Raw genomic sequence first — 23,198 nt, 5'->3', positions numbered from 1 at the left:
CTCTCATGACAGCCATTTCTGCCGTAGGGAAAAGTCTCTGGCTATCTACTCTATCTATGCCTCTCATTGTCTTGCACACCTATATCAAGTCACCTCTCTTCCTTCTTCTCTCCAGTGTGAAAAGCCCCAGCTCACTCAACCTCTCTTCATAAGACAAGCCCTCCAGTCCAGGCAGCATCCTGGTAAATCTCCTCTGCACCCCCTCTAAAGCAGTTACATCCTTCCTATAATGAGGCAACCAGAACTGGACATAATATTCCAAGTGTGGTCTAACCAGGGTTTTAAAGAGCTGTAGCAAAACCTTACGGCTCTTAAACTCAGTCTTCCTGTTAATGAAAGCCAAAAAGCCATACACCTTCTTAACAACCCTATCAACTTGGGTGGCAACTTTGAGGGATCTATCAACGTGGACCCCAAGATCCCTCTGTTCCTTCACACTGCCAAGAATCCTGTCTTTAACCCTTCATTCAGCATTCAAATTTAACATTCCAAAATGAATCACTTCACATTTATTCAGGTTGAACTCTGTCTGCCACTTCTCAGCCCAGCTCTGCACCCTGTCAATGTCTTGTTGTAGCCTGCAACAGCCCTCGATACTATCTACAACACCATCGACCTTTGTGTCATCAGCAAATTTACTAACCCACCCTTCCACTTTTTCATCTGTGATTAATTATTGACTAATTAGCTCTCTTAAAGATCTTGAAGTTGTTTCTCCTTAGCCCTGGATGTCTCTTCCTCTTTGTGAAATTTACAGAGGTTCCTTTATCTGCAGGAAAGAAACTGCCCAAATTCTTTATTTTGTATGATTTTTGCCAGTTGAGGTGTATACTAGAATTGAGAAGTCTCATACTGACCACATTGTTAGGGGTCATGTCAAATCTCCTGTAGCCATTTATCTACTGAACACCAAGATGGTGTTGACCATGCCTTTACCTTCTGACTGTCTCAGTACTGTTTTTACCAAGCTGGTGAGAATTCAAATGGCTTTGAAACTTCTTGAACTTTCTCTGCATCGTGTTTTTACATTTGTGTATTGTAAATTTAAATTGCAAGATGAAAAGTGACTTTTAATAGGGTGTAATCAACTGGATGTGAAAAGAGCTAGGGGTGTATATCATGGTGTAACAGTGACATCAGCAGTCATGTCCAAGTGACTGTGAAAAAAGGATAGAATAGTTTGCACCAGTGAGAGACATACTACAGACATCAGGCATACCATAGTGAATACATATAAAATCCCTTTCAGAAACCTACCAAAATCAGATAGCAGACATTCTTAAGTAACTTTCACAGGTCATAAAAAAACTAGAACAGATGAGAATAGTCATCTTTTAAATGAACAGATGTCCAATGACAACACAAACCAGTTAATCCTTTCCTTCAGGAATGAATCTAACCATTTGAATATTTGGCCTGTATTAAAACCTACATCACAAATCAAACTCCGTGCAATTATTTTGGATCCCTTCTTGGTGATATTATGAACATAGACACTCCATGTGGAACAATGTGTGGTGGCTCAGTGGTTAGCACTGCTGCCTCACAGCACCAGGGACACAGGTTCGGTTTTAGTCTAGGGTGACTATGTGGAGTTTGCACATTCTCCCCGTGTTTGTGTGGGTTTCCTCCCACAGTCCATAGATGTGCAGGTTAGATGGAGTGGCCATGCTAAATTGCCTATCATGTCCAAGGATGTGCAGGCTAGCTGGATTAGCCATCAGAAATACAGGGTTACAAGGGTAGGGAGGGTGGACCTTCAGAGGGGTGGTATAGACTTTACATAACAAGTTGCACTGGCTGGTATAGGCATGTGGGCCAAATGACTAAGACTTGTGTGGAAATGATTGCTTAATTTTAAGACTTGATGCCTTTAGTCCATTGGAAAAGTAATTACAGGCAATGTCATCTTGAAAGGTGTTTATACAAAATTTATTTGCAGGGTACAAATGATTGACTTAAGCAAGTTGCCAGGAAAACCTTTCCTACTCTCCTTTCTAATATGGCTCTCACCTCATTGGTGAAGGCTTAGACACCCAATCAGTTCACATGCCTCTAACGAACATAAAAGCTGAGTTAAATAAAACTGAAGAAAGCATTTTCAGTCACTGACATAGTTTCTGTTTGAATAAACGAGTGACAGAAATCCAGTCTAGTGTTTTTTTCACTTGTTAATTCAAAATTCACATTTTCTTTTTAGATAACTCAAACCTATGAAGTGAACGAGCAAAACTGATTACGATGTTAGAAATGGAATGGGCAAGATCTGGAGGACTAGGGATTCTATTAACTAAAATACATGGAGTGATAAGATTATTTCCTTTAATTTTAAGCCAATCCTTGCAGGCAACTGCCTGATAATTTCTTTGGTTGTTTAAAAACTGATCATGTACATTCTTAGTTAAGTTTGAAAGCTCAAACCTGCTGGTTTTTTTACACCTTTTGACGCTTTCTCAGTGATTAAAGATAGAAGTAAAGTTGCTATAGTGACAGAGGACCAGAGAATGGCTGTCTCATTAAAAAGAGATGAGTGATGATGGCTAGGTAACTGGTATGTGATGCAGGGTAATGCCAATAATATGGGTTAAGTTTCTGCACCGCTGAGCTTACCATAAAGGACCCATCTGCTCAACCTCATTCCTTGCCTGAGGTGTGGTGACTTTCAAGTAAGGTCAGAATATTAGGAATCTCAAACAGTATTGCCGTTTGCAATGTGTGTTGAACTATGGAAGTTTGGATATGACATTTTCATTTATCATTGCTCCCATTGTCTCATGTCTCCTGCCATTTCTCTCTCCTAAATCATGCAGTCATTGAATGGTTACAGTGCAAAAGGAGACTATTTAACCCATGCCAGCTCTCTGCAAGAGCCATTCACTTAGACCAACACCTCACCGTTTCCAAGTACACCCATCAATCTTTGCCCTTCAGGTATTATACAATGATCTTTTGAAAGCTGCAGCTAAATTTGCCTCTGCCACAATCTCAGGATTTCCATTCCAGTTGCTGTTGGCTCACCATGTTAAAAGAGGTTTTACTCATTTCCCTGGTGGTTTCTTTACTATTCATCTTGCGTTCATGTTCTCAGGTTCTGGGTCTTTCTGTCAACGGGGGCAGATTTTTTTTTCTCTCCTGTACCCACAGGATAGGGAGAAATGGTAACAGTGATAATTTCACTGGCCTAGTCATCCAGAGGCCCAATAGGCTAGGGATATGCATTCAAATACCACTAAGACAGCTGCTAAATTTAAAGTCAATCCATAAATTTGGAATATACAGCTAGTCTCAGTGGGCATAGCAACAGTAATCAGTTCGCAAGGTTTGTGAAGGTTTATAGCTCAGGTTGAGGTTTAGGGTGTAGGTTTACTCGCTGAGCTGTAGTTTTGATATCCAGACGTTTCGTTACCTGGCTAGGTAACATCATCAGTGGCGACCTCCAAGTGAAGCGAAGCTGTTGTCTCCTGCTTTCTATTTATATCTTTCACCTGGATGGGGTTCCTGGGGTTTGTGGTGATGTTATTTCCTGTTCGTTTTCTGAGGGGTTGATAGATGGCATTTAGATCTCTCTCTCTGTCTCGAGCGACTCTCTGCCTCAGTGTGTGTCTCTCTCTCTCTCTCTGTCTCGAGTATGTGTCTCTGTCTCTGTCTCGAGTGTGTGTCTCTGTCTCGAGTGTGTGTCTCTGTCTCTGTCTCTGTCTCAAGTGTGTCCCTCTCTACCCGTCTCGAGTGGGTCTCTTTAGACTGGAATAGCAGTATTCTGCAGGGATTGGTGTGGGTCCAGTTTTGTTGGACAGCGACACCTATGAGTTCAGGTATATGGTTCTTTGACAGTTGTGTCACAGGTAGATTGATGGTTAACAAAGGTCAGATTATTGAGTTTAGGAGTTGGGTCATCATGTTGAGGCTGGATAGGACATTGGTGAAACCACTTTTAGAGTACTGTGTACTGTTCTAGTCCCCTGTTCTAGGAAGGATGTTTATAAATTGGAGAGGGTTTAGAAGAGATTTGCAAGGATATTGTTGAGATTGAAGGGTTTGAGTTATAAAGGATCAGCTGGGGCTTTTTTCACAGAAAAGTAGGAGGTTGGAGGATGACCTCATAGATATTTATAAAATCATGAGGGGCATAGGTCAGGTGAATAACAAAGGTTTTTTTCCCCCTAGAGTAGGGGAGTTCAAAACTAGAGGGCATATCTTTAAGGTGAAAGAAGAAAGATTTAAAAGGGACCTGAGGGGTAACATCTTCCACGGAGAGTGGTTCATATGTGGAATGAATGCCAGCGGAAGTGGTAGATGCAGGTACAGTTACAACCTTTAGAAGACATTCAGACAGGTATATGAATAGGAAAGGTTTAGATAGATATGGGTCGAGAGTGTGGTGCTGGAGGAGCACAGCAGGTCAGGCAGCACCCCAATGTTTCGGGCAAAAGCCCTTCAGTGGGATTTTCCTGCTCCTCGGATGCTGCCTGACCTGCTGTGCTTTTCGAGCAGCACATTCTCGACTCTGATTTCCAGCATCTGAAGTCCTCACTTTGTCCTATGGGACTAGTTTAGTTTGGGAAACTTGGTTGGCATGGATGAGTTGGACCGAAGGGTCTGTTTCCATTGTATCTGACTCTATGACTCTATGACTTTGTCACTGTGCTGAGAAGCCATTCCTGAAGAAGGGCCTGTGCCCGAAACGTCGAATCTCCTGTTCCCTGGATGCTGCCTGACCTGCTGTGCTGTTCCAGCAATAAAGTTTCAACTTTGATCTCCAGCATCTGCAGACCTCACTTTCTCCTCACTGTGCTGAGGCCGAGGGTGCAAATCCCACCATAGCAGATGGCGAAATTTGAGTTCAGTGAGAAAATCTGGAATAAAAAGCTAGCCCAATGGTGACCATTGTTGTTGACAACCTATCTGACTCATAAATAGCTGTTTGGAAAGGAAAGCTGCCATCCTTACCTTGGTATTGTCTCCCTGTGACTCCGAACCCACAGCAATGTGATTCAATCTTAACTCCCCTCAATAAACTTACTGGGCGGAGGTTTTTGGGGTCTCAGCAATATGGGCTATGGTGAGACTTGTGACAGAGCCACCTGAGAAGTCCCGCAAAGAAGGGGATCTGGATGTTTGGGACCTCAGACAAACACAGAGGCAGAGTCTGGAAGGATCTTGGCCGAGGAGAGCTCATGTTGGAAGGCCACAGTACACAATGGGGAAGAAAACCACGCCCAGAGTTGGTGAGATAAGTGTCTTGATCTGTGAGAGTGAGGCTTGCATTGCTCATTGACAGGAAACCCTTTAAAAGGAAACATTATACAAAAACCCATACACTGTACAGGACACAGATGGCTAATCACTGGCAATCATAATGTTTGCTGTCCAACTCCCTGCCCCAGATATCATCTACCATTTTATTCACATTAACATTTTTTCGATAAAGAGTTAAGGAAAAGAATGAGAATGTTTGACCAAGAGGGGTGATGGGATCAGTACAATGTATAGACCTACACATGACTTAGAGTCATAGAGTCATAGAGATGTACAGCATGGAAACAGATCCTTCAGTCCAAATCATCCATGCTGACCAGATATCCTACATTAATCTAGTTTTATTTGCCAGCACTTGGCCCATATCCCTCCAAACACTTCCTGTTCATATACCCATCCAGATGCCTTTTAAATGCTGTAATTGTAACCAGCCTCCACCACTTCCTGTAGCAGCTCATTCCATACACACACCACCCTCTGTATGAAAATATTGCCCCATTGGTTCCTTTTATATCTTTCCCCTCTCACCTTAAACCTATGGCCTCTAGTTCTGGACTCTCCTACCCTGGGGAAAAGACCTTGTCTATTCACCCTATCCATGCCCCACGTGATTCTATCAGGTCACCCTTCAGCCTCTGACACTCCAGGGAAAACAGCCCCAGTCTACTGCAGCAGGCTGTCAACGCAAACATCAATCCATGGTACATTCTGAGTGGTTATGAGTTACGCATCATTTGGGGATACGCAGGGAGTCAAACAAATGGATATAATACAAAACAAGCACATTTATACAGAATCGAGACTTCATATACAATGCGCTGTCACCCAAAGCCATCAAAATGCCCTTTGTAAGTTTCCATCTTTCTGTCCATCCCAAAGTCCCGTAGACATAGGAAGTCAGAAATAAATTTCCTGCAGTATCCTTCTGGGGGATTTATATGCTCTACAAGCCCTGGGAGTTTTACATTTTATTTGAAATTGGAAAAGGCATTAGTTGTCAGGTTTTGCATCTGAACAGCTGTTTAAGGTATAATTCTGTGGAGGTATACAAAATTTAATGAACATATAGGTGGTGATTTTAGATTCTGTTCAAGAGAAAGATTCACAATCACAGATATGTCTAATCAGCACTATCAGATACTCTAGCATTGCAGGGGCAAATCTGACTTAAACCTGGATGCCCTGGTTTTGAAGGTTAGATCATTACCGCTACACTACAAGAGCTGTGCAATTCTGGATTTTTAGTCCACTGTCATTTCCATTATAACATGCCTCCCACTAGACTTGCATTTATGTGGTGATTTTCTTAACTTTATGGCATCCCAAACCATTTGTAACCAATGAATTACTTTGAATGTAGTCAATATTGTAATGTGGGAAATGTGGCAGTCAGTTTGCAGTCACAATGTAGTAATTAGTTTCAACGATAGTTTAATAGGATAGAGAGTACATTATTGTTTCTTCTCAATAAATAAGCCTAACCTATAGCTCGTTGACTGTGCAATATTTCAAGTGATGTCCATATCCTATTAAGTTATAATTTAAAACTTTAATGAATCTGACATTGGAGATTATTACCTTCAAACTTTTCTTCAATGGTTGTGAATTTGATAACCAGTAACTTTAGTATAAAGGATGAGTTGTTTCTTTTTTTTTGAACATGATCTCTAACATTCCTTTTATTTTCTTTTACAGTGAAAGGCACATGGTGCATGAATCTTTATTCAAATTTCCACCACCAGGAAGAAAGGAAACACCCAAGTGGCCAGTGACAAGCAATGCCCTTCATTTCAAAGGCCACAATGCTGCGTGATCAAAAGTGTAAAGGGGGAATCCCCTGTTTACTTTTTCTTCTTCTTTTTGTTAAATTTTTTTGTGTTTGTGCAGGTGATGAGTTGTTTCTTAATGGAGAAGTTATATTAGTGCTCAACAATTTGATTAACCAATGAAGTGCAATTTCAGTGGGTAAAGAGAAGACATGATTATTAGCAGAAGCCTCATAGAATGAGGAGAATTGGTGTTGAGTTGTCTGAGCACTCTTGGAGATATCAAAAAGCAGACTTTGTCTTCTACTCTTTCCTCTGTACTGGGTAGCAGAACTCTTTTTTTTTATCTAGCTGGGGAATTGTCAATATGATCACAGTCAACAAATCCAACATGAAATAACTCCACCTGGTTTTTTTAAAGGCTAGACTTCAAATTCAGTAAAAAAAAATGCAAAAGATAGCTCACATAGAGCTTTCATCTTACTCCAAGGACATAATCATGCAGCATTTGCGAAAGCATTGATAACATATTTCTGTAAGTACACCTGACTAATTCTTCATTCCCTGGTATCTGATTATGGCTGTGTGCGTTGAAAGAGAAATGATCAGCTTTTGAAGGTGTGTTGTTTTCTTTCAAAAAATGAAACTCAAAGGTTTAGTGAACATGTTCTGTGTGCGTTGTGACCCTTGTGGAGAGGATTAAATAATCTTGAATTCTTGTTTACTTGGGGAATAGATGAAATATGGGTTTTCGTGCAAATTGTTTGCCAAAATCCCAGGAGCACATTGTTTTGTAATATGGTGAATGTATTTCGTCTCGAAGTGACATGCCAACAATCACAATGGATCATGTTGCTGCATATTTCACTTAATCCTGAGGGTGAATGGCTGCAGTTATAGTGTAGTTTATGGGTGGCGCAGTGGTACAGTGGTTAGTACTGCGGCCTCATAGTGCCAGGGACCTGGGTTTGACTCCAGCCTTGGATTATTATCTGTGTGGAATTTGTACATTCTCCCCATGTCTGCTGTTAGTTTCTGCCGGGTGCTCCAGTTTCCTCTCAATATCCAATGATATGCAAGCGAGATGGATTAGCCAGGTAAATACAGGGTTATGTAAGTAGGGTAGGAGTCTGAGTCTGGATGGGATTCTCTTCAGTCAGTGCAGATATGATGGACTGAATGGCCTTTTTCCCATTTGTAGGGATTTCATAATGTCACTGCACGCAGGTTGCAAACTGTTCACACTTCGAGGCTAAATAACTCGCCCTGGCAAGTTTCAGTGATTGTACCCATTTGCAGGCCTGGGTGAAGGCTCACAAGGTTAAGCTTTCTTTAGATACAACTGGGCACGTTTATTTTTAAAAGTATTACATGTTAAATATTGCATTTACTGAGAATCGGATTCTTTCGTGTTTAAAGCCATTTTCTAAATATTTAATATCACTTCACTCACTATTCATGACTAGTCAGTCAGAAGAGTAGCTATTTTTGTGATAAATGAGAATTTCACGAAGATCATGGTGGTCTACCTAATCACGTGACCCTGAAATCAGTAAAAGAGCAAGCACCATTTAGAATGAGTGTGCAAACAGGGAGATCTTAGATATTGCACTAGGATGCTGTATTTGAGAGCATTCTTTGTACAGATGCAAACAAAACATTGTTACAGTATATAAGGATTTGAAGAGTCTTACTTATTGAGAAGGAGTAAGCATCCTGAGGGACAGTGTACATACAGAAATCTATAGCTGAAGATGATCCACACCTTAATGTTCTTCTTACAAAATAGTTTAAAGCAAAAAAGCTGTACTAAGAAAACTGCACCAGTCTACCACTCAAAAAGATTATTTCTAAATCTTGCCTGTTTGTGCTAATTCATGGAAGATTTTACATCCTTGATTAGAAAAATGTGTTTGAGATTAAATTTGATCCTTTAAAATGGATTTGGGAAATGAACTCCATTTATGTCTGAGTTGCTGACTGCACTCAAAGCAGCACCTTAATGTGAAGCAGAGAGGCTTTTAAATTACAGAATGGGAGGAAAACATGTCCTTCATCATAATTTAAACCTGCTAATGAAACTGTAGGAAAAGAATACGCATTTACATAATACTTTCTTCCATCTTTGGACTGTCACAAAGCACTATGCAAACAATGAATCACTTTTGATGTCTAATCATTTTTGTCGGTAAATGTGCCGACCAGAAATACAGCTCCGCAAATAAAGGAAGGACAAAGTTACTAATTCTGGAAGTAGAAATGGAAGTTTGAATCACACGTGGGAGGCGTCATTACTGCTAGATTATTAGTCCAGAGAGTTAGAGAACGTTCTGAGGACATAGGTTTGAATCTCGCCATGGAAGATGGTGGGAATTTAGGCCCAACCAAAAGTAGGGGTTTAGGAGTCTAATAATGACCAGCTTCTCCACTGACTGCCATCTGGGTTCAGATTGGGCCCTAGCTGCTGCACCAACACTGCAGTGAGGTGGCACGGTGGCTCAGTGGTTAGCACTGCAGCCTCACAGCACCAGGGTCCCAGGTTTAATTCCAGCCTTGGGCGACTGTCTGTGTGCACATTCTCCCTGTGTCTGTGCTCCGGTTTCCTCCCACAGTCCAAAGATGCACAGGTTAGGTGAATTGGCCCTGCTAAATTGCCCATAGCACTAGGTGCATTAGTCAAAGGGAAATAGGTCCGGGTGGGCTACTCTTCAGAGGATAGGTGTGGACTTGTTGGGCCGAAGGGCCTGTTCCCACACTGTAGGAAATCTTAAGAAAAGTCACTGCCTCCAGAAAGTAACTTTTCAGAAAAAAAACACTAAAACAACTAAAGAGAGGGGTAAGAAAAGTAGACGAATGAACGAGACCTGGGTTCATAAACCTAGTAAGCGACCTCCTATGAAGCAGCAAAAGGAAAAACCTGCATTTATATAGTACCTTTCATGCACTAGACTTCTCAAAGTGCTCTACGGGAAGTGAAATAATTTTTTGACTCCTATCACTGCAGTGAATTAGAAAATACAGCAGCAACAGTACAAACAGCAAGGTCCCACAGACAACCTGAGGCAATGTTCTTTTTTTTACCATTTTTAGAGAGAAATCAATACTTTCCAAGGATAACTTGCTTGCTCTTTGTTGAAATTATACCTTGAGATCTTTTTAGAGATGAGAGTATGTTGCTGGGAAAGCACAGCAGGTCGGGCAGCATCCGAGGAACAGGAGAATCAACGGTTTGGGCATAAGCCCTTCATCAGGAATGAGGCGAGTGGGCCGGGACTGAGAGATAAATGGGAGGGGGGTGAGGTGGGTAACTGAGAAAGTGATAGGTGGATGAAGGTGCGGGAAAAAAGTGATAGGTCAGAGGGGGCAGTGATGGTCATGTCCAGAAGGCGCTGCCGAGTTAGAGGCTTGGGAATGGGATAATGTGGGGGGAGGGGAAATGAGGAAGCTGTTGAAATCCACATTTATCCCATGTGGTTGCAGGGTCCCAAGGTGGAATATGAGGCATTCTTCCTCCAGGCATTAGGTGGTAACGGTTTGGTGGTGGAGGAGGCCCAGGATCTGCATGTCCTGGACAGAGTGGGAGGGGGAGTTGAAGTGTTCAGCCACAGGGCGGTGGGGTTGGTGGGTGCAGGTATCCCAGAAAGGTTCTCTGAAACGATCCGCAAGAAGGCGTCCTGTCTCCCCGATCTAGAGGAGACCACACCTGGTGCAACAAATGCAGTAGATACATTGGTAGAGGTACAGGTGAATTTCTGTTGGATGTGGAAGGATCCCTTGGGGCCTTGGACGGAGGTGAGGGGAGTGGTATGGTCACGGGTTTTTTTTCACTTCCTGCGGTGGCAAGGAAAGGTGCCAGGAGTGGGGTGTGGGCTGGTGGGGGGCGTGGACCTGATGAGGGAGTCGCGGAGGGAATGGTCTCTCTCGAATGGTGATGAGGTAGGGAGGAAAATATATCTTTGGTGGTGGGGTCTGTTTGGAGGTGGCGGAAATGGTGGACGATATTGGTGGGGTGGACGGTGAGGACCGGGGAGTTCTGTCATTGTTGCGTTGGGAGGGATGGGGTTCAAGGGCGGTGGTGTGTGAAATGGTGGAGATGCGTTGGAGGACATCGTCAACCACGTGGGAAAGGAAGTTGTGACCATGGAAGAAGTAGGCCATCTGGGACTTTCTGGGGTGGAATTGGTCATCCTAGGAACAGATGCAGTGGAAGCTGAGGAATTGGGAATAAGGGATGGAATTTTTACAGGAGGTAGTGTGGGAGGAGGTGTAGTCTAGGTAGCTGTGGGAGCCGGTGGGCCTGTAGTAGATTTCTGTGTTTAGTTGGTCCCGGAGGCAGTGGTGGAGAGGTCCAGGAAGGGGAGGGAGATGTCTGAGATGGTCCAGGTGAATTTGAGATCAGAGTGGATGGTGTTAGTAAAGTTGATAAACTGTTCAACCTCCTTGTGAGAGCACAAGGTGGCACCAATAAAAAAAATACTAAAACAACTAAAGAGAGGGGTAAGAAAAGTAGACGAATGAACAGAGCCTGTTGTAGACACATCAGTCTGTATAGACACCTACAGACTCACCGTGAGAGTGGAAGAATTATCCCTATCCGAGAGGGACTGCCAATGAATGAATATTGGTCATCGATGGAGCGGAGGGACAGGTGGTGGTGGGGGGGGAGATGGGGTGGGGGTGCCAGTGTAATTGCGGAAGATGGACTGTTCCACATATCTTTGAGGAGAAAATGAGGTCTGCAGATGCTGGAGATCAGAGCTGAAAATGTGTTGCTGGAAAAGCGCAGCAAGTCAGGCAGCATCCAGGGAACAGGAGAATCGACGTTTCGGGCATAAGCCCTTCTTCAGGAATGAAGAAGGGCTTATGCCTGAAATGTCGACTCTCCTGTTCCCTGGATGCTGCCTGACCTGCTGCACTTTTCCAGCAACACATTTTCAGTTCTGTTCCACATATCTGACAAACAGGCAGGCATAGCTAGGTCCCATGTGGGTGCCCATGGCTACCCCTTTGGTTTGGATGAAGTGGGAGGATAGGAAGGAGAAGTTGTTGTGGGTGAAGACTAGTTCAGCCAGGTGAATGAGGGTGCCAGTGGAAGGGTACTGGTTGGGACAGCGTGAGAGGAAGAAACGGAGGGCTTGGAGACCTTCGTCGTGACGCATTGATACTTACGGGGACTGGATGTCCATGGTGAAGATGAGGAATTGGAAGCTGGGGAAATGAAAATTTTGGAGGAGGTGAAGGGCGTGGGTGGTGTCATGAACATAGGTGGGGAGTTCCTTGACTAAGGGGGACAGGACAGTGTTGAGGTAGGAACAGATGAGTTCAGTGGAACAGGCGCAGACTGAGACAATGGGTTGACCGGGGCAGTCAGGTTTGTGAACGTTAGGAAGGGATGAAGAATCGGGCAGCGTGGGGTTCACAGTCAATGAGGTTGGAGGCTGTGGGTGAGAGATCCCCTGACGTGATGAGGTTGTCGATGGTCTGGGAGATGATAATTTGGTGATGGGAGGCGGGTTCGTGGTCAAGGAGGCGGTAGGAGGAGGGGTCTGTAAGTTGGCGTCTGGCTTCGGTGGTGCAGAGGTTGGTGCGTCAAACTACTAGTACATCCCCCTTGTCTGTGGGTTTGATGGTGAGGTTGGGGTTGGAGCAGAGGGAGTTGACGGCTGCGCATTGTGAGGACAGGAAGTTGCAGTGGGTGGGGGGATGGAGAGTTTGAGACGGTCAGTGTTACAGCAACAGTTTGAAATGAAGAGATCAAGGGTGGGTAACAGGCTAGCATGAGGTGTCCAGGTGGATGGGGTATGTTGGAGGCGGGTGTCCTGGTTGAAAAAGGATAAATGTGGATTTCAACAGCTTCCTCATTTCCCCTCCCCCTACATTATCCTAGTCCCAAACTTCCAACTTGGCACCGCCCTCCGGACCGGTCCATCACTGCCCCTCTGATCTATCACCTTCACCCTCACCTTCATCCATCTATCACTTCCCCAGTTACCCAGCCCACCCCACTTCCCCTCCCATTCATCTCTCAGCCCCGGCCCACTAGCCTCATTCCTGATGAAGGGCTTATGCCTGAAACATCGATTCTCCTGCTCCTCGGAAGCTGCCTGAACTGATGTGCTTTCTCAGCAACACACTCTCTACTCTGATCGCCAGCATCTGCAGTCCCCACTTTCTCCATGAGATCTCTGAAGTCCACCTGAAAGGACAGTCCAGATCTCAGTCAAAATACAGCATCTCTGGCAGCATGGCACTCCCTCAGTACTGCATTGAAATGGTCATCTGACTTTAGTACTCAAAGTGTGGGCTGGTATTCGAGCTGACAACCTTCTGATTCAGAGCTGATGGTGCTTTCAACTGAACAATATTGACAGTAACCCCATGAGCCTGCTCCACTGCTCCTGTCGGTTAACTTGCCATCAGTCTGAGGTTCCAGCCGAAGCAGAAATTGGAGAGGAGTATGGTGAGAAGAAGTTATAACAGGGGTGGGGAGACGGCGAGGGTAAAGGAACGACTGCAGCCTCTTAAATGTCTCATCCAGGTATTTCCCTATAGTCTTGGCTCGCCAACACTTCCATCATCAACCTCCCACCCTCCACTCTGCAAAACTCAATCGTGCTAATGTATGGTGCCCTGGTCCTAAGTCAACCTGTTCACTCATCTGTTGCTCAATGCCATGTTTCAGTTCCTGGTCAAGTACATTTTCAGTTTTTATCTCATGTTTTCACATTCTTCCATGGACTCATCAACACTCCATCTCACTAGTACCACCACTAACCCCTGCTCCTACTCCTGAAACACTCCACAATGCCTGCATGCCTTCCCCAGCTCTGCCTCTATGCAGCCTTGATCTTCACTGTCTCTCTTGGTGGCTTTAGCAATTCAGGACCTCAACTCTGGAATTGTCTCCCTCTGCCCTCTTTCCTCCTTTTTTGAAGACATTCCTTTAACCCCAGCTTTGTCTGCTCCAATTACCTTTATAAGGATTATATGGCAAAGTGCAGCATTCCCACAGACACCTGGGAATCCCTGGCCAAAGACTGTCCAAATTGGAGGAGGAGTATCTGGGAAGGCATTAAGTACCTTGAGTCTTGCTGTTGGGAAAAGACAGAAACCGGGCAAGAATAGTGAAAGGAGCCCTACCAACCCCTTCCCATGACCACCTTCTGCAAGTGTAACAGAGCCTGTTGTAGACACATCAGTCTGTATAGCTACCTACAGACTCACCGTGAGAGTGGAAGAATTATCCCTATCCGAGAGGGACTGCCAATGAATGAATATAATAGTTGGTATTAAATTTTCTTTGATATCCTTTCTGAAAATGAATACACATATTTTACTACTTTAAGGAATCTAGATAAACACAAATTGTTGTTGTTGTTTTTGTCTTGTAATTCAAGAGTTAATCCCGAATATTGCGATGAGGTTGCTATAGCTTTGTGATTCTAAGATGAAAATGGAGGTCTGGCTTAAGCACTTCCCAGATTATGGTTCTGATCTGGTTGCATCTGCCTGAATGATTTATTGGTATTGATTTTGACTGTATAAGCTTTGTGATGTTGCTGCTATCCAGATCCTTGATGATACCTTTTAAAGTCTATTTTGAAGATTATTCTGAAAGAACAAAAAGGCTGGCATTTATATTGTGCCATTAGCAAACACAGGATGTCTCAAAACACTCAGCTGCCAATGAAGTGCGTTGAAAGTGTAGTCACTGGTGTAATTTAGGAGACGCAACAACTAATTTGTGCACAGCCATCTCCCACAAACAGCAGGGAGACAATGACCAGATAATTTGTTTTAGTGATGCTGGTTCAGGAATAAACATAAGCCAAGACATTGGTGAGAGCTCTCTTAATCCTTTAGGAAATAATGCCACAGAATGTACCCTCTAGTTTTGATTTTAGGAGGATGCAGATAAGTTTTTAAGAGTGCGTCCTGATTGCGTGGCCACTTCAAGAGGCTGACCTATATGTGACCACTCTTGGAATGCTATGTAACTAGGCACATTAAAAGGAATATTGGTGCAGTGAGACCCTTCACATACAGGACCTTAGATTAACATCCCCTTCAAAGAATGGCACCTTCAGCAATGCTGCATTAGAGGTTTACATTCTCGCCTGTGGTGACACTTGAAACCTAAACCTCTTGAATCCGTGCTACCCCAGTGACCCACAGCTGACACTAGTGACTCTCCAGGCATGCTTTGTTAACATTGATCATCCATTTCTTTAACCTTTACTGTTGGAAATTATACATCGCTCCCAGCACCATAACTTCCTGTTTTCATGTTAGTCTGAAAATGACTCATAATTGGTATTTATGTTGGAGTGCTTTGCACAGCCAAACAGCAACCTCTGCTTGCTATTTGGGTGTGCTTAAGACAGTCATTAAAATAATAAACCAAAAATTATTACACAATGCCCACATGTATTTGGCTGCTAACTCTTCCAACCATCATTCCTCAGTTTATTTTATCTGAGTAAGTGAATGATTGACCTTAGGAGCAGGAGTACATTTTCAGGAAACCACAAGGATTTTTTTTTGTGAATTGAACAGGCTCAAAGGACAGATTGATCTAATCCTGCTCCTGGTTTCTGTGTTTTGGAGGTGCAATGTTAGAAGGAAAAAAAAACATGCAAAACATGGAAATGATGGAACTGCTTCAAACTGGGGTTCTATATTATTATACAAGATCATTCAGATCAGTTCCATTGTTTCCAAGTGTTGTTTTGTTGCACAGATTCCAAACCAGACTGACAGTGTATCTTTATGACAGACAAGTGGCATCACAACATGTAACCTTCTTGCCTTCTTTTCAGTTATGGAGTCAGTAAGTCAGTAAAGTTATGTGTATGCAATGACAGTAAATCAGTAAGCACAGAATCAAGGCTATGAATAAGTCTATGTTATAATTGCAATGTGAATTTTTAACATGGTTAATAAACTTCAAGACATTTGTCTTAACAGGAACTCAGTCTTGGGGGCATATTTTATGTGAGCTAACACATAGATCAGAGCTCAGACCATAGCGCACAGGCAGTGATGTTTGGCAGAAAAAAAAGACACTTGGTCACATTTTACAGTTTTTCATTAAAGATATACTTTACTTATGATTAATCTTAGCAGTCTGGCTAGATATGCTGTGTAGATTGAAGGAATTCCTCAAGCTGTTATTGAACTTAAATGGCTGTGTTCTTGTTTTGAGCCCAAATGCCTGTAAAGAAATGCAGAGACATTTGGGACAGGATTGATTGGGTAACTCTTTAAGTTACCACAATAACAATGGGCACTACAACCAGTATTTCATCCATAATCATTTTCACCCTTGCCTCTATAATAACCATTGTTTCACTTCTTAAAGCCTAACCACTTGGTTGCTACCTGTCTGAATATTTCTTTAAATACCTTAGTGTCAAATTTAATCTGATGTTTTTCCTGTGACACTTAATCTTTGAACATTTAACTTGAGCCTTATTCACTCTACCTCCCTCTTCATCGTTTCTGTTTTTTTCTCAATTCTAAATCTCATGGATGTAAGTTTGCTCGCTGAGCTGGAAGGTTTGTTTTCAGGCGCTTCGTCACCATACCAGGTAGCATCATCAGTGAACCTCTGGTGAAGGACTGGGTTATGGCTTGCTTTCTATTTAGTGCTTCACCGGAAGCTCACTGATGTTATCTAGTATGGGGACAAAATGTCTGAAAACGAACCTTCCAGCTTAGTGAGCAAACGTACATCCAGAACCTCACCTGAGCTACAAATCTTCTCAAAACTCTCTAAAATAAAAAGTTGATCCTTTTATTTCACGGAGTTGATTTGTTATCCTTACTATGTGCCATTATTAGTTTGCTCTTCTAACATTTTGAGGTCTAAACTTGTTCAAACTGAAGATTTGGAGAGAAATAATAAGCATCTAGACATCCCACCATGTGCCAACACAAATTCTAAATCAAAGTATCTGAGTACTAATCACATTTCAGCCTAAAGTTCAGTGAATCAATAAAGTGTCACTGATTATCTTATTTGCACACAGAGAAACATAAAAAGTAGAGCTGGTCATTATCAAGTCTGATGATGGACTAGCCAGTAAAATATGAATAATTGAAGATCGAAAAAGGTGGAAAGGCAAATTGCAAGAGAGGTACAGTTTACAGAGACATTGATAGGTTAAGTAAGTGTGCAAAAAAATTAGCAAATGGAGTGTCTCATGGGGAAGTGTGCCCTTTGTGAAATATATATATAGGAGATATTTCTAAGTCAGGGTGGTGAGTGGCTTGGAGGGGAACGTGAAGCTGGTATCTGCTGCTCTTGTCCCTTTAAGATGGTGGTGAGTCACAGGTTTTGAAGGAGCATTTCAAAGAGCTTTAGTGCGTTGCTCCAGTGCATCATGTAGGTAGTAGACACTGCTGCCACTGAGCACTGGTGGTGGAGGGAGTGAATGTTGAAAGTGGTTGATGGGTCACTGAACAAGCAGGGCTACCTTGTCCTAGATTTCATTGAGCTTCATGAGTGTGGTAGCACAGTTAGTAAAGCAATAACAATATAATTAAAAATTACGATTCTTTTAATATTATGTTTTGAGTGTTTGTTGCAGTTGTTTAAGGATGATATCACAGTAATAAAATGCCTCATGAACGTTGGGTGGATTTCTGTTATTGTTACATTACTAACCTTTTCATTATCTCAGTGCAAACTTGTAAAATATTATCTGTCCCAGGGAGACAACCAGCTCTCAGAATTTTTCCGTGAACCTGAAGCAAAAATATCAGAACTAAGCAGCAAGCCTTAATCACCTATGTACGTGTTTTTGAAAATAACCCAAAGAATTATGAAAATTTAAATATTAATTCTATTCAGCTCCCAACAGCAGTATCCCTTTAACTGTCCCTCAGAATTTTAGTTCCCTTTAGGATTTAAAAGCAAATTATTCACAGGATGTGAGTCACTCTCTCATCACCTCTGGGTGTCAGCTGTTTTGTGCACTTTTTTGACAAAGGCTGTAAGGAGGTCTGGAGCTGAACGATCTCTGGCATGGGTTAACAGATTACTTAAATAGGTGCCACTTGACAGCACTGTCAACAATGGCTTCCATCATCTTGATGATGGCTGAGAATGGACTGAATGGGCAGTAATTGGACATAGAGTCATAAAGATATACAGCACGAAAGCAGACCCTTCTGTCCAACTCGTCCATGCTGACCAGATATCTTAAACTGATCTAGTCTTATTTGCCAGTATTCCTCTAAACCTTTCCAATCCATTTGCCCATCCAGATGCCTTTTAAATGTTGTAATTGTACCAGCTTCCATAATTTCTTCTGGCAGTTCATTCCATACACAGACCACCCTCTGCATGAGAAAGTTATCACTCAGGTCCCTATTAAATCTTTCCCCTCTCTTCTTAAACTGCCTAGTTTTGGACTGTCCTACCCGGGCGAAAAGACCTTGACTATCACATCCCTCATGATTTTATAAACCTCCATAAGGTCACCACTCAGCCCCCAATATTCCAGGGAAAAAAAATGCCCCAGCCTATTCAGCCTCCCCCTGTAGTTCAAACCCTCCAACTCAGCAAAATCCTTTTAAATCTTTTCCGCAACATTTCAAGTTTAACATCTTTCCGATAGTAGGGAGACCAGAATTGTATGCAGTAGTCTAAAAGTGGACTCACCAGTGTCCTATACAGCTGCAACTTGACCTCCCAACTCCTAGACTCAATGTTCTGACCAATAAAAGCATGCACACCATACGTTGCCTTCATCTGTCTACCTGTGACTCCACTTTCAAGGAAATATGCACCTGCATGCCTCGGTCTCTTGCATTTGTGGACAGTACAGATCAGAGCAATTTTTCAGCATGACAGCTGGATGGTTAGCACTGCTGCCTCACAGCGCCAGTGACCGGGTTCATTTCCAGCCTCGGGTGACTGTCTATGTGGGGTTTACACATTCTCCCCGTGTCTGTGTGGGCTTCCTCCCAGGTGCTCAAGCTTTCTCCCACAATCCAAAGATGTGCTGGTTGGATGGATTGGCTATGGGAAATACAGGGTTACGGGTATAGGAGGGGAGTGGGTCTGGCTGGGATGCACTTTGGAGGATCGGTCTGGACTTGATGGACTAAATGGCCTGCTTCCACACTGTAGGGATTCTATGATTCTAATCAGACCCATGCTTGGTGATGGACAGTGAAGCTCCCCACATTCAGTGATCTTGCTACCCTCAGTTCTTCTTCATATGGTCTTTATAGAAGTATTGATTCATCCACTTAGGGAGGGTGATAACTGAAAATCAGCAAGGTTCATTTCCCAGACTTAACTTGATGCCATGACACTTCACTGGGTCCATAGTCAATGTTGAACATTCTTACGGTCACTTACGGGGCAGTAGGGTGGCTCAGTGGTTAGTACTGCTGCCTCATAGCACCAGGGACCTGGGTACAGTTCCCACATTGGTTGACTGTGTGGAGTCTGCACGTTATCCCTGTTTCTGCGTGGGTTTCCTCCGGGTGCTCCGGTTTCCTCCCACAATCCCAAGATGTGCTTGTCAGGTGAATTGGCCACGCTAAATTGCCCACAGTGTTAGGTGCGTTAGTCAGGGGTAAATACGGGGTAGGGGAATGGGTCTGGGTGGGTTACTCTTCGGAGGGTCGGTGTGGAGTTGTTGGGCCAAAGGGCCTGTTTCCATTCTGTAGGGAATATAACATAGTCAAACGCCTTCCTGACTGTGCTGTCACCTTCCTTGATATATGTTATTGAACCAGACGGGTTCTCAACAATCTGTTTGTTTCATGGCCACTTTCTCTAATACTAACTTTTTTCCTTCTAGAGATATTGTAATACCTGAATTTAAATCCCTGAGCTATATTCTACATTTCAGAGCAAATGAGCAATCTTTCCACCTTCATCATCAGCAGTCTTATGTTTAGCATTTAGTTCATTAATATGATCCTCATCTAAGCTGATTTCATGTTGATTCATATAGTAGTTGGAGAATAGATGGTTTATTGTACCTTTTACTCCAAGAACAGCTACAGAGGATATGAGTAAGCGGTAATGTCATAATGATGATCTCATTGTAGGGTTCTAGAGATATCTTGTCTTATCGTTCCTAGCATCTACTTATGTTTATAATATTTGTTAGTGCTCCTTCATCTGAATATTGACCTGATCTTACTACATAACCAGCTACAGCAGTTATTCCTATTTCCATTTACTCCTAGACAGGAATAGAAGTCCATTGCGTACAATGTAGCAAAGTTAAAATAAAATTCTGGAAATATCAATTGGCCAGGTCACATCTGACAAATAAGTCACAGTCTAAAATGTTAATGTATTTCTGCCTCCACAGTTACTCTGAGACTGCTGAGGATTTTAAGAATTTTCTGTTTTTCTTTCAGATAACCAGTGTCTGTATTATTGTGCATTTCTTAAGAGGAGACAATTTTGACTTTGGTAATGCAAAACAGGTAACTTTGATTCAGTCGCCCATTACACATCTCTCCTATTTTTCACATCCACTGGAGTCATTTGGGAGAAATGTATGACCAACAGCTAAATGGATATCGCCCTTGACCCTATCCTGGCCCAAGTTAAAATGATAAACTAGATGAGGGTCCAGGAATCTCAAGGTCAGTTAGTGAAAAGCAAATCTGGTTTAATTCAGTTTACTGGTCAAGCCAAGACACTGTAGCAGGAACAGGCATCACACAGATGGAGGTCACAAAATGAATAGCTAGTTAACTCAGTATTCAGGCCAACCTTTTATATTGTTAAACAACATTAAAGCATTTAGCAAAATAAAATGGCAACATGAATGAAAAACTATACCGATTAAGAGCAGATAGTCAACATGGCTTTGTCAACATGGTCATGTCGAGCAAATTTTGTTGTGTTCTTTGAGGTGACATAGGCAGTAGGTATGGGGTAGTGCTATGGATGTTGTACATTTGGGCTTTCACAAAGCATTTAATTTGGTACTACACAGTAGATTGGTCAGCAAATTAAAAAATGTTTAGGATTAATGAGTCCTTGGCAGCATGGAGTAGCACTTGGTTAAAAGCTAGGAAACAGAGGGTAGGTATAGCTGAGCATTTATCAGATTGAAGATGTATTGAAAGAAAAGTTCCCTAGGTATTGATGTCGGGACCCTTTTCTGATTCATAAATGGGCATTGAGGACACAATTTCTAAATGTGCAGCTAACACTAAGCTTGGGAGAATAGTGAATTATGAGGATGATGCTGAGTGACTTCAGAGAGATATTGAAAAGATGGTTGAATTGGAATTGGCAGACACCTGACAAATGAATTTCAATACAGTGAAATGTCATGTAATGTATTTTGATAGAAGAAATATGAAGAGACAATACAGGCTCAATGGTACAACTTTGAGGGGAGTGCAGTAACATTGGGACCTCTGAGTTCACATACATAATTCTCTGAAGGTGGTCAGGTAAGTTGAAACATTTGTTAAGAAGCCTTAAAGGATCCTTGAGCTTATAAATTGAAGCAGTGAGTACAAAAGCAAGGATGTGATGCTGCACCTCTCCAAATCATTGGCCGACTACGTTGGAGTATTTTGTTCAGTTCTGGGTACCTTTTCTAAGGAAGTGGTAAGATGGCACAGAGGGGATTTACTCGAAAATTCCCAGGTGAGGGATTTTAGATACAAAGAAAGATTACTAGAGAAATTGAGCTTATTCTCCTTGGAGCAGAGCAGATTAAGGGGTGACTTTATTGAAATGTTCAAAATTGTGAAGAATATTGACAGGGTAAAAAGGATTATACTGTTTCCACTAGTTGGTGAATCAGTAACTATGTCACAACTTCAAGGTTGTTAGCAAGAGAGCTAAGAGTGAGATGAGAAGGAACTTCTTTATTCAGAGTTGTTAGGATTTGGAATGCACTGTCTGGGAGAGTGGTGGACGCTGCTTTCAAAGGTGGTTTCAAAACAGAGCTGGATATATATTTGAAAGTAATTTAGAGAACTACAGAGGTAAGATTGGAAAATGGAACCAGCTGGGCAGTTCTTTAGGGAGCTTTTACAGACATGATGGGCCAAATGGCCACCTCCTGTACTGTTAAATTCCATGAGTTTTAGTGGTTGAGATCTGGAATTTAATGCCTGAATGTGGTGGGGATAGATTCAAACTTGGCTTTCAACATGATACTGTATAATTATCAGAAAATAGAAACACTGCAGGAGAGTGGGACTACTTGTGTTGTCTTTGCAGACAGCCAGCACAGAGGATTGGCTAAATGGCCTCCCACTAAGGTGCTATCACTCTGTGATACTACAAACTGGTTTCACCAAAGGTACATTGCAGGAGGTTAAAAACAAACTACTAAACTCTCGGGCAATCAACTGCCAGAGTTTATTGACGTCCCATTAGATAATGTTTGCTTCTTCGTAGGACTGAAAAAGTAATTTAATTCTCCCCTTTTGTGACATATTCCAGCTGCATCTGACCAGACCGTGGGATCTAGTAATCTTCAAACGTCCTTCGGGAATGGAAATATTTTCTGTACTCAACTTGCTGTTATTTCTAACAATGCAGTGTGTATTGCAGGGTGACATTTAGATTCAAAGATTGCTGCACAACGGGTCAACCATCTTATAACTCACTGGGGAGGCCTGTATTGTGCTGTGAGTGATGTTTCATAGGAGTCTGAAAGGCAAAGGATAGACAGCTGAAGACCTGATATGGAAAATAATGTCAAATAATTCAAAATACAGCATACAAGAAATAAACATTGATTGTAAGTACATTGTTTTGCTTCAGCTCAGACTTGAGTGTAATATTTGACTTGACATGTTTCACCACTTTTAATAAATATTTACTACTGATTAGCAACCTCCTGTGGAAGCTTAGGTTCTAAACATGTGATCTCTATCATCCAGAACAAGGGCAACAGATACTTGGGAACACTGTCACATGAAAATATCTCTCCAAGCCAAACACCATCCTGACTCGCTAATAATATTGCCTTACCTTCCGTCCACATCCAGTAAATGAATGAAATACATATACTCATATTATGCAGTAGGTTAGAATATTTATGCTGAGAAGGGCGCTTTGTGATTGAATGGTTCAGATAGCTTTGTGATTGAGTGGTTAAGATATGGAAAAAGACTTCTAAAAGATGCATTCAGAGCAATGAAATAACTGTTGATTAATGGGTT

The 23,198-nt window shown here is 42.4% G+C and overlaps 1 long non-coding RNA gene across 1 annotated transcript in view; it reads left to right on the top strand.

The window, feature by feature from the left end:
- The first annotated feature begins 7,621 nt into the window (after positions 1-7,621).
- The window catches only part of LOC148142244 (uncharacterized), a 48,339-nt gene continuing 32,762 nt past the window's right edge, over positions 7,622-23,198 (top strand). The window contains exon 1 of the long non-coding RNA XR_015752039.1: positions 7,622-7,640. This is a non-coding gene — a long non-coding RNA (uncharacterized LOC148142244). The remainder of the gene's footprint in view (positions 7,641-23,198) is intronic.

This window comes from Chiloscyllium plagiosum, unplaced genomic scaffold (genome assembly GCF_037043375.1).
Source record: "Chiloscyllium plagiosum isolate Xiang-an unplaced genomic scaffold, Cpla_swu_hap1 HiC_scaffold_29, whole genome shotgun sequence".
Taxonomy (NCBI): domain Eukaryota; kingdom Metazoa; phylum Chordata; class Chondrichthyes; order Orectolobiformes; family Hemiscylliidae; genus Chiloscyllium; species Chiloscyllium plagiosum.
This window is presented reverse-complemented; position numbering and strand designations above follow the sequence as displayed.